This window comes from Musca domestica, unplaced genomic scaffold (assembly GCF_030504385.1).
Source record: "Musca domestica strain aabys unplaced genomic scaffold, Musca_domestica.polishedcontigs.V.1.1 2, whole genome shotgun sequence".
Lineage (NCBI taxonomy): Eukaryota > Metazoa > Arthropoda > Insecta > Diptera > Muscidae > Musca > Musca domestica.
In genome coordinates this window covers 13,674,688-13,687,184 of record NW_026712249.1, presented here as the reverse complement: position 1 = coordinate 13,687,184, position 12,497 = coordinate 13,674,688, and the positions used below count along the sequence as shown (strand labels likewise).

The following is a 12,497-nucleotide window of genomic DNA, read 5'->3' as shown; positions in this document are numbered from 1 at the left end:
GATGTATAACCTCAGCTAATGTTCGATTATTTAAATAAATGTTGACCTCTGTTATGATTATTCAAATTGTTGATCCCCTTTGGAGTAGGTTCCGAAGGAGTGGGACAATATTGTCCATTTAATATTGGACCTAAGTAAATATTTTATAAAAAATGCAACGTACCAGGTTTGGACTATATTTAAATCTGCGTGAGATACTAGGTATAGTCGACCGAATTATTCCATTTTCATACTTCATCTAATATAGATAAAAATATTGATATGGGCAAAATTACAAAAAAATCGAACATTTATATCCAATTCTATGAGAGATCAGAAATTCAATATTCATCTCAGTTTTATGGTTAAGAGAAATATTTAGATATAGGAAGTTGTAAAGAATCACTAACTTGTTTCACAAATTTTGAGAAATAAAAAAATTCCGACTCTTGGTGTGGGTGAGGTACCAGAAGAGGTTCGCAGATATATATCATCTTCACAACAGATATTGTGTTAGCAATTATGTTTGAATGTGTGAAATTTGAAGATGGTTGGATGCTTTATCGCTTTCTTTGAGCGTTTTGGCTTTCAAATACTTGAACCGTATGTGGGGGAGGTACTAGAATAGATGGTCCGATCCCTACCATATTTATAACAGATCTTGCGTTGATGGAAATATTGAGATGTACCAAGTCTAAATGTAAACGGAAGTTAACTTCGCGTTTTATGAGCTTCATGGATATTCCAAATTTTGTGTGGGGGAAGGGGTACCAGAAGAAGTGGACCAATATATACCATCTTCACAGGAGATCGTGTATTATCTACCATATTTATAACAGATTTTTTTCTGATGGAAATATTGAGATGTGCCAAGTCTGAATGAAATCGGATATTAATTTCGCGTTTTATGAGCTTCAAGGATATTGAAAATTGTCAACATTGGGGGAGGTACCCGAAGGAGTAGACCGATATATTCCATCTTCATAATAGACCTTGAACTAATAAAGCTTTTGCGATGTGTGTAAATTGAAGACAATCGGATCCTTACATCATATTTTATAAGAGTTATAATTATTCAAAATTTTGACCCTCTGTGGGGTAGGTACAACAGGGAATTGACCGATATATCCCATCTTCACAGTAGATCTTGTGTTAGTAGAAATTATGGGATGTGCGAAATATGAAGAGAACCGGTTGCTTATTTCGGATTTTATAATCGTTTTGGTTATTTAAAACTTTGACCCTTTGTAGGGGAGGTTCCAGAAGAAATAATCCGATTTCTACCATTTTTATAACATATCTTGTGTTGATAGAGATATTGAGATGTGCCAAGTCTAAATAGAATTGAATGTTGAACCTTTGTTGGGGGAGGTACCCGATCGAGGATCGATATATTCCACACCAGATCTTGGGTTAATAAAAATATGTTGATGTGTGTAATTTGAAGACAATCGGGCTGTTACATCGTATTTTATAAGAGTTATAATTATTCCAAATTTTGAGTATTTGTGGGGAAGGTACTTGATGAAGTGGACCGATATTGGCCATTTTCTTACCTGATCTAGCACTGAGGCAAGTACTAGGATTTGCAAAGTTGGAGCAAATCCTTTCCTGTTCTATGCAGTGAAATATTTTTTTCTTTTTTGAAAATTTCGACCTTTTTTGGGAGAGGTACCAGAAGGAGTGGACCGATATTGTCCATCTCCGAACTCGATCTAAGTTTGAAAAAAATATTACGATGTACCAAGTTTGGACTAAATCGGATACTCCCTTCGAGAGTTATCATGCACCGTCCAGCCAGACAGACGGACGGACATCGCTAAATCGACTCCAAATGTCCTGAAACGGATTTGGTCCAAAGAGACCTAGGGTCTAAACCGTTGTTTCCATGAGGCACGTTTTGGCCGTATCAAATGATATACGCCTCTCTAACCATATGTATGAGGGTATAAAAATGTAGCCTTTTTTGAGGGAGGCACCAGAAGGAGTGGGCCCATAAATACCATCTGGTTGAGATAAATACTTAAATATTCCTTGTTGTAAGGAATTGTAAATGTTGACCCCTTGAAGAAGGATGTACCAGAAATTGGAATTAGAATCGGATGATTATTTCACATTTCATGATAGATATAATTATTAAAAATTTGACCCTATGTGGGAGGTACCAGGAAAAATAGGACGATATTCCGATCTACGCAACAGTAATCATATAAATAGTAAAATATTGATATGTCTGAAATTTAAAGAGAATCTAGAGCATTTTTCAGATGCGATGTCGAAGATGCATGAAGGAATGGGCCCATATCTCTCATCTTTGCAACAGATCTTGTGTTGAGAGAAATATTAGGGTGTAAGAAGTTTGAAGAAAATCGGATGTTCTTTTCGCGTTTCTTATCTTTATTTCGTATTTTTTAGAGATGTAATTATTCAAAATTTTGACCCGTTGTGGGGGAGGTACCAGAAAGAATGATCCGACACATTCCATCCTCACTTGTAGTCTTGTGTTGATAGACATATTGACATGTGCCAAGTTTGAAAATATTCGGATACTCATTTCGCTTTTAATAAATGTTTTGTATTCAAAATTTTACCTCTTTATGGGAGTAGTACCAGAAATAGTGTACCGATATATCCCAACTGCACAGCAGATCTTGCGTTACTAAAATTATTGCGATGTGCGAAATTAAAAGGGAATCGGTATTTATTTCGCATTTTATAAGAGTTATAATTATTCCAAATGTTGACCCTTTGTCTGAGAGGTACATGATGGAGTGGACCGACATAATCCATATTTGCACCCAATCTAGTACAGATGCAAATATTAGGATTTGCGAAATTATAACAAAATGGGATGAACCTATATTGGGCATCTCCGAACTCGATGTAAGTTTGACAATAATATTACGATGTACCAATATCGGATACTCCCTACGAGAGTTAACGTGCGCACCAGCCAGACAGACGGACGAATACACTTAAATCGATTCCAAATGTCCTGGAAAAGATTTTTTCCAAAGAGACTAAGGTCTAAAATCGTTATTTCATAGAAGCACATTCTGGGGGGTATATATCAAATGATATATACCCCCTATGTAGCCATATGGCTGAGGATATAAAAAAAATGTATATGTCGGAACCTGTAATTACACCCTCAGCGTATATAATGGTAAAAATAAGATTTTTTAAAATAACGATTGTAGACAATATATCAGGAAGTCAATATTTTGAACTATAAGTACCATAAAGTGGCGAAAAATATTCGATATTCTTCAATTTGTTCTGTGCTTTGTGATAATATCTCCCCTTTATTCATAAACTTTATCTAATTCTCTTAAATAATATTCCCACGATTCTTAGATATCCTTCTCCCGTAATTTTTCCTCACACTATTTCAATTTCTCCACCACTTACCTAAACCTTCCACACTGTCTTAAAGGTTTAGTTGTCATCGTTGAAAGCAAATGTCGAAGATTTACTAAGTCTCTATGGTCTTTGCTTAACGTGATTTTTGTTTCGTTTCCTTTCAAAGGCAGAAGAGAAGATGAAATAAATCCTTTTCGCAACTCATTCTCCCGTCGTCTTCCAGCCACCATAACAGATACGCTCAGGTATAATGTTACTAAGCTCAAGGTATAAGGAAGCATTTAGATGTAAGATTTCCATTTTTACATCAATTTGCTGCTCAATCATGTTTGAAGGGGGAGGTGGAGAAATGGAGGGCGATGGAATTGGTTGCTTGTCATTCCTTATTGTAGTTTGATTTATCTTCTCGCAAAACATGGTTATCTGAGAAAATGTGTTAGTTTTCTCTATGCTTGACATAAAGTGAACCTTGACAGATGACATATTGTGAATAGGGGAAATGACGGGCGAAAAAAAAAAGAAAATGTGTCTATTTAAGAATTCTTGTAATGGGGCTCAATAGAAATAAGGTCAATGAAGTCGTCTTTATACCCTCCACCTTGAAAAAGGAGATTATTTTTGTCCTTCTGTCTGTTGAAATCACGATACAGCCCGCATAATTTGACACAGAGCTTCAAAATTTGGCAGAATAATTTGTATTGTGTCTAGGATGGTTGGTATTGAAAATGAGATATATCGGTCTACGTTTTGGTATAGCTGCCATATAACTGTACCTCCCGATATTCGGTAATTTGGTGATTTTTGCCACATTTTTTCACGGATTTGTCTAAGCTCCGGTGGCGAAACATGGAATATACAGTGTGATATAAAAAAACAAATTTTTTGGAATTTATATTGAATGAAAGCAAAAAATGTCGGAAATAGCATCAAATTTTAGAATAAGTTTAGATTTGTTCCAATTGGTCACCTTTGGCACGAATTATGGCCTTCAAACGGCCAATGAAACCGTCCCACACTGCCCGAATGTTGCTCTGCGGTATTTTGGCCCATTCCCAGCGAAGCGCTTGCTTGAGGTGATCGACACTTTGGTATTTTTTAGTGCCAACCTTGCTTTCCAAAACACTTCAGACACAATAGTCCAACGGATTGATATCCGGAGATTTTGGTGGTCATTGTACACTGGAAATGAAGCGAAGAACCTCATTTTGCTGAGTGCGATGGTGCTGAGTCCTGTTGGAATGTCCAAGGACTGCGGCCAAAATGTTTGCGCTCCCAAGGCTTTAATACACCCTCCAGAATATTTTCACGATTATATTCGGCATTTAATCTAATGCCACGGTCGATTAATTCGAGCGGAGAGCGACCATCGGCTGTTATGACGGCCCGTACAATCACCATGGCCGGCGCTTGAGTTCTGGTGGCCAACCGAAGGTGCAAATTTTCAGCTGACCTCTTTGGAGAGTAAACACGATCATTTTGTTTGTTTACAAACTGCTGGACAACGAATGTTTTCTGATCGAAAAAAAACCAAATTCGGTAGTTCACCACTTTCGACCAAGCGAAGCAACTCTTTAGCTCTTTTGAGTCTATTTTCTTTCTGTTGCGGTGTGAGTTCTTGTACTTTTTGGAATTTCAATGGCTTTGCCCCGAGCTTATTTTTCAATATTTGCCGAATGGAATATTGCGATATGTTCAGCTCACCAGCCATATTTCGGCAACTGCGGCGGGGGTTTCGATCAAGTCGCTTCTTTACTTTTCGAACCATTTCTGCTGATATTGCTGTTATCTTCCGTCCCCTTCCTAGACCCGGTCGGGCTACGCTACCAGTATCACGGTAACGAGCGATGGTACGAGAAACAAAAGACGTATTCTCATTTAAATGCTGGAGTGCTCTAACGCTAGCCACTTGTGGTTTTCCAGGGAAATATAAAGAAATCACACTATCACGCTTGAATTCCATCACGAATAACCTGTATACAGGGTGAGATGAAAATGGAATGGAAGTATGAAAATGGAATCCTTCGGTCGACTACATCTGGTACCTTACGCACTTTTTAAGGAAGTTAAAGAAGTAAACAATATAGTCCTGGTTACACCGCAACAGAAAGAAAATATACTCAAAAGACCTAAAGAGTTGCTTCGCTTGGCCGAAAGTTGTGAAGTAAAGAATTTGGTTTTCTCCGCTCCGATGAGAAAACATTCGTTGTCCAGCAGTTTGTAAACAAACGAAATGATCGTGTTTACTTGCCGAAGAGGTCAGCAGGTCGGTTGGCCACCAGAACTAAAGCGCCAGCCTTCATGATGGTGTGGGCCGCTATAACAGGCGATGGTCGCTCTGCGCTCGTATTAATCGACCGTGGAATCAGAATTAATGCCGAATATTATCGCGAAAATATTCTGAAGGGTGTATAAAAGCCTTGGGCACGCAAACATTTTGGCTGCAGACTACAGCCTATTGAATCGGTTTTTTTTTTTTGAACATTTTCTGCCCGTCCGAACTTTTTACTTGTTTGTTCTACAACACTGTGTGCTTGATTGGCCTAAAAACTATGTAACACCGCGTAATATTGATCCAAGACATAGGCTGTCCTGAAGTCTAGGGATCTCACATGATGTACGTCACCAATCCAATGGCTGACGTGATACGATGCGTCGACCAGCTCCCCTTTAGAATTATCCAGAGTTAACTTATAGAGTGTTAGCCCTCTACAGAGTTCTAGGTCTATTCCGCAGGTACTAGTTCGAATATCACATTTATGGACTTCGGGGCACCAGTCTCCATAGTCAGACTACATCAACAGATCTAGGATCTCCGGACAATATATTCTATTTCTAGACAATATTTTCCCATTCTTTCAAAACTCACTTCATAGAGGGTCAAGACTTTGAATAATCATAACGTAAGTCAAAATATTTTCAAATAATCGAACATTGGCCGAAGGTATACATCTGTCGGCAAAACCGAACGATACTTTTTTACTTGTTTCATTAAACATTTGTATAAAATCCACATTATGAGGGTCCTTCAAAAATTATTTTTAAAAATCCGTATTTTGAAATTATATTTTTAAAATCCTACGAAATTATATTTTTAAAAATCGTCGATTTGAAAACTCAAAAAATATGTAAAAAATTAAGATTTGAGTGTTCTTGAGTTCTTCAAAAACATTATTTTACGGCCTTCACATTTTTTTCGGAAATAATCTTCCCAACCTCTGGAAAATCTGAATGTCCAAAAGAAATACAAAAAAAAAAAAAAAAACTGTCAACGGTGTTAAACATATTGAATGTTAATGAGCGTTTAAGCGTTTAATGTGGGGCGTTGGACAGGCGTTTGGATTGGCAACGCCATAAATTCCCAAACAAAAGGACAAACAGAATAATTTGATTTGTTTCTAAACAATGTCGTGTTTTATGTGCCAAAAAACCGGTCTGTCATGAATATCAATGAGACAGCGATGATGATGATGGTGGTGGAGATGGGGAACGATGACGAATGTAATTCAAATAAATAAATAATAGAAATTAATGAGACTTTAATGTAAATTAATTGTTTAGAGGTGGTGGTTGTTGTTACCATTGTGTAGATACATTTCGTATTTATTGCCAACTTTATTTTTTGTCGCTGCTAAATGAAGAGTGACAGGTTTGTCGCCTGTCGCTCGTTATTGTCTTTGATGGAATTTTTATGACTTGTCATTTGAAATGATGTAAACAAATTTAAAGGGACATTAACGAAATTTCCGTTTTCAATTTATTTTGTGAAGGGGAACAATGTTTCTTGCGATACCGAGGAATCGATCACCAAAAATATAAAAAACCGATATTTTAAATGACATTTGAATTAAAAAGTACCTACGTGGTAGTTATTATCTGAGTATACGAGGGTAGATTAGTAGGTGGTGATTTTTCAAATTTCCTCGGAAGTTATACGAAAACCCACACTGCTTCCATTAAATACTGTTGGGAGACCACAGCAACGTCAAATGTTGAAAGAGTTTTAATAAGTTTCATTCCGAATATAGGATATTTTCGACATTTACAAATTTCATATTTTTGATAAAAACCTTTACAGTTGAGTTTAGTAGCAACCTATTCTTTTTAATTAGTTGGGCATTTTTAGGCCTTTTTAGTATTCAAAATGCACAATTTCTTCAAATTACATTTTTTGTTATCAAAACATCATACAGGGTTGCCCATATTCGACGGACCCATCTGGCAACGCCATAACTTTTGACAGAGATGTCACATCGCTTAATGACATACCGCGTTTGAAGCGTCAGTCCAAGCAGCTTTTTACCATGAGACAATACACGCCACACGAGCGCTCTGAAATAGTTGAAATTTACATTCAACAGAAGAAGTCAATTGTGAAAAAAAATGTGAGAAGTGCGCCTTCTAAGAACACCATTAAGCGTTCATACGAAAAATGTTCGACTGGTAAGGCTCTTTCTAATCCGAAGAGGCCATATAAAAGTCGACCAAGGCGATCGGCCGAGAATATCGCTGCCGTACGAGCCAGTGTTGAGAGGTCCCCAAGAACATCCCAAAAACGCCGTTCTCAGCAGTTGGGCATGGCTCGGTCCACTTTACAACGGATTATTCGCATTGATTTGCATTTGTTCCCGTACAAAATTCAATTGACGCAAAGAATGTTGCCTGCGGACAAGCCTCGTCGATTGGAATGGGCCCAAAGAGTCATTGAAATCGCCGAAGATGACGAGAAATTTTGGAACAAAATTATCATGTCCGATGAAGCCCATTCACATTGAATGGGACCGTAAATAAGAAAAATTGCCGTTTTTACGAAATTGAAAATCCTCAGGAGATTCAAGAAGTGTCTCTTCATGACGAAAAAGACACAGTTTGGTGCGGCGTTAGTGCGAAAACGGTCATTGGGCCGTTTTTCTTCCAAAATGAAAATGGCCATGCTGTTACCATCAATCAGGAGCGTTATCGCGACATGATGACCAATTTTGTGATGCCAATTATTCGTCGAAAGCGTATGAGGCAGTTCTGGTTTCAACAAGACGGCGCTCCACCGCGCACAAGTCGCATAACAATCGATTTTCTGAAGAATTTGTTTCCGGGCCGTTTGATGTCGAAAAGTGGTGATTTGGACTGGCCACCGCGTTCGCCCGATTTGACGCCGCCTGACTTCTTCTTGTGGGGATATTTCAAAGGTTTACGTTAACAAGCCAAGGACCGTAGAAGAGCTCAAGGACAACATTCGTGAAGACATAGCCGCTATTCCGAAATTAATGATTAAATGATTAACATTGCCAACCGCCAATTTTTTTTTCTTTGATTAAAAAAAAAACATGGGTCCGTCGAATATGGACAACCCTGTACTAAATTTTCAGACCTTCGAGGTTGTGTACGTCATTTCACCCTTTTTTCGGAAAAAAAATATATCCCAATTATTACATTTTACACCAAACAGTTTTCAAAGTCTTTCATTTTGAATTTTATCCTATTCTTTGTCCAAGTTTTCTGTCCACATGTAAACCGTAGAAACCAAAAGAGGCCTCATGTCTATCCCGTCAACCTGGACCAAATTTAGTACCATTTAGTACATTTTGTACAAGTATAGGACACAATTGCAAATAGAAACCTTCAAAACTTAACAGTTTCCGAATTTTATATCCATTCCTGCACCCAGCACGAAATGTAGTACCACCTAGCACTTTTCGAACAATTATAGTACACATTTTCAAAAGCCACCTCCACATCTCAATTCCACCAACAGGGATTTTTATATCAAATTTACGGATTTCAACCCTTAACCTTCAACCAATTCCAAATTTAGTACCACTTAGTACTTTTTGTACAATCTCAAACATGAACAATACACATTTACACATTGTACATATTTTCAAAACCGCCTCCATATCTTAACCACAGACACTAAGTGTGATACCTACATCAAATTTCAGGGTTTCACCTCTATCCCTTCTCCCAATACCAAATTTGGAACTATTTAGTACTTTTCGTACAATTACAGTACATATTTCTAAAAGCACCTTCATATCTCAATTCCAACAGAAATCTCATTATCAAATTTCGTGATTTTAGCTCCATTCCTAAACGCAATGCCAAATTAAGTACTATTTAGCTTCTTTCGTACACATTTCGAAAACACCTCCATATCTCAATTACAGATACCAACATAGATCTCAATATCAAATTTTGGGAAGCCCGTTCTAGACACCAAGAGTGAAATCTACATCAAATTTCAGGATTAAATTTTAGCTACATTCCTAAACCCAATGCCAAATTTAGTACTATTTAGTACTTTTCGTACAATTATAGTACATATTACAAAAACCACCTCCATATCTCAATTCCGGATACCAACAGAGACCACAATATCAAATTTGAGGATTCCACTTGTTTCCCTTCATCCAATATCAACTTTATTACCATTTAGTACTTTTCGAACAATTATAGTACACATTTTCAGAATCACCTCTACACCATGACCACAGACACCAACAGTGATATCGACATCAAATTTCAGGATATAAGCTCCATTCTTTCACTCATTACCAAATTTAGTACTATTTATTATTTTTCGTACAATTATTGCATATATTTTCACAAATACCTCCATACCTCAATCCCAGATACTAACAGTGATATCTACATCAAATTTCAGGATTTTAACTCCATACCTTCACCAAATTTAGTACTATTTTGTAGTTCTCGTACAATTATAAGTCATATTTTCCAAAACCATCTTCATATTTCAATTTCAGATACAGACATCTCAATATCAAATTTGAGAATTCCACCCCTTTCCCTTCACCGAATACCCAATTTATTACTTTTCAAACACTTATAGTACACATGTTCAAAACCACCTCTATATCTTAACCACAGACAAGATGTCAGTTCTATCTCTCATCCAATACCCAATTTAGTACCACTTAGTACTTTACGTACAATGATGGTACGTTTTTTGAAAACCGACTCCACATCTCAATTCCAGATACCAACAAGAACCTCATTATCGAATTCAGTGATTTCAGATCCATTCCTTCATCCAATACCAAATTTAGTAAAATTTTGCCAACCTACCTCCAAATTTCAACCTCAAATACCAACAGTTATCAAAATATTAATATTTTACCTCTATTCCTTCATCCAATACTCAAAGTAGTACCATTCAGTACTTTTTATACCCCACACCAGGTGGTAAGGGTATTATGCCTTTGTGCATTTGTTTGTAACAGGCAAAAGGAAACGAGAGAGACCCATAGTTCCTTTTGATGATCTGCATAGAATCACTTTCTGAGTTGATTTATGCATGTCAGTCCGTCCTTCCGTCTTTTCATGTATTCTTGTGAACAAAATGCAGGTCGCATTTATTATCCGATTGAGTTGAAATTTTCCAAACAACATTTGTTTGGCCCAACGACGAACCCTATTGAAATTGGAGATAATCGGTAAAAATCTAGATATAGCTCCCATATATATATATTCGTCCGATTGCCTTTTATTGTGCACCAAACGTGTAATAGCAGCCCGAATAGTATGGAATGGCTCATACAAACAAATTAGGCCTGAAAATAGGTAAGCCAAATTTGATCGAAATCGGTTCAGATATAGCTATAGCACCCATATATATTGTTCATCCGATTTGCTATTTTTGTTCTCCGCAGCCGTAATATGCACTCTGTAACAACAATATTTGGGGAAATATATAAAATTCAGCTCAGAAATGACGTTGCTAAATTTTATCGAGATCGGTTCAGATTTGGATATAGCTCTCATATATAACTTCGTCCGGTTTACCTTTTATTGTGCACCAAACATCAAATATTTGCCCAAACTGGATGGAATTTGGTACATACGACCGAATTGAGTCTAGAATATAGTATGCCAAATTTGGTGAAGATCGGTTCAGATATAGCTATAGCTCCCATATATATTGTTCATCCGATTTGTTATATTTGTTAACGACAGCAATAATATGCACTCCGTAACAACGATATTCAGGGAAATATATCAAATACAGCTCAGAAATATCTTTGCCAAATTTTATCGAGATCGGTTCAGATTTGGATATAGCTCCCATATATATCTTTATCCGATTTCAAATTAATTTGGCACCAAATGGGTAATACAAGTCCGAATTTAAAAGATGCAAATGCTTCGGCATATTTAGTCCCTTGAACTTTAAATTATAATTACAATCATAGCGTGTATGATTGAATTCTCCCTTAAAAACTTTTAATTGTTATGCGGAGCTCTACTAAATTAGCTAAGTGGTGTAGGGTATCATAAAGTCGGCCCCGCCCGACTTTGAGACTTTCTTTACTGGTTGTACAATTATAATACACATTTCCGAAACTACCTCCATATGTCGTAACTACACATGAATATCGACTCTTATAGCAAATTTAAAATTTCAAGCACTATCTGTTCAACTAATACCAAATTGTACCGAATATAGTACTATTTAGTACTTGTGGTACATATTTTTAAAATCGCCCTTCATCCATACATCCTAATTCAAAGTGTTCCAAATTTAGTCCCATTTAGTATAGTTCGCATTTAGTACACATTTCCGATACCATCTACATATATTAAACTTACTTCGCAACCTTGATTCTCAAATTCAAATTTCAAGTTTTCAGATCCATCCGTTGGGGTAGAGCCATTGAAGCCATTTTTGCAGTTTACTACCATCCTTCAACTTTTCCTAACCTTAAAGTTCGAATTTCCAAAAAAACGCTTGGGTACATCTATCCTGCACTCCATCAGCGCCACACATTCCGAATTTCAGAGTTCTAGCTTATTACGTTTGTCCAATACGGAGCATTCAATTTTTCATACATTTTAGTACTTTTCGTATCTATTGAAGTTAGAATTTCCAAATAGCCAGTCCTATCACACATATGGGCTAAGACTGTCCGCCGTGCTAAAATCTACAATTCAGTCTTTATTCTTTTATTTATATAGAGAAGATACATAATGTATATTTTTATACCCTCAGACATATGGCTACAGAGGGTATATACGGTCAAAGCGAAAGCCCAGTCGAAAGAACGGTTTTAAACCCTACGTCTCTTTGGACCAAATCCGTTTCAGAACATTTGGCGATCTAGTGATGTCCGTACGTCTCTCTGTCTGTCTAGTGCGCACGATAA

The 12,497-nt window shown here is 36.9% G+C and overlaps 1 protein-coding gene across 1 annotated transcript in view; it reads left to right on the top strand.

The window, feature by feature from the left end:
- LOC101898904 (mucin-2) overlaps positions 1-12,497 on the top strand; it is a 207,014-nt gene that overhangs the window by 34,009 nt on the left and 160,508 nt on the right. The gene's annotated exons all lie outside the window — the stretch shown is intronic.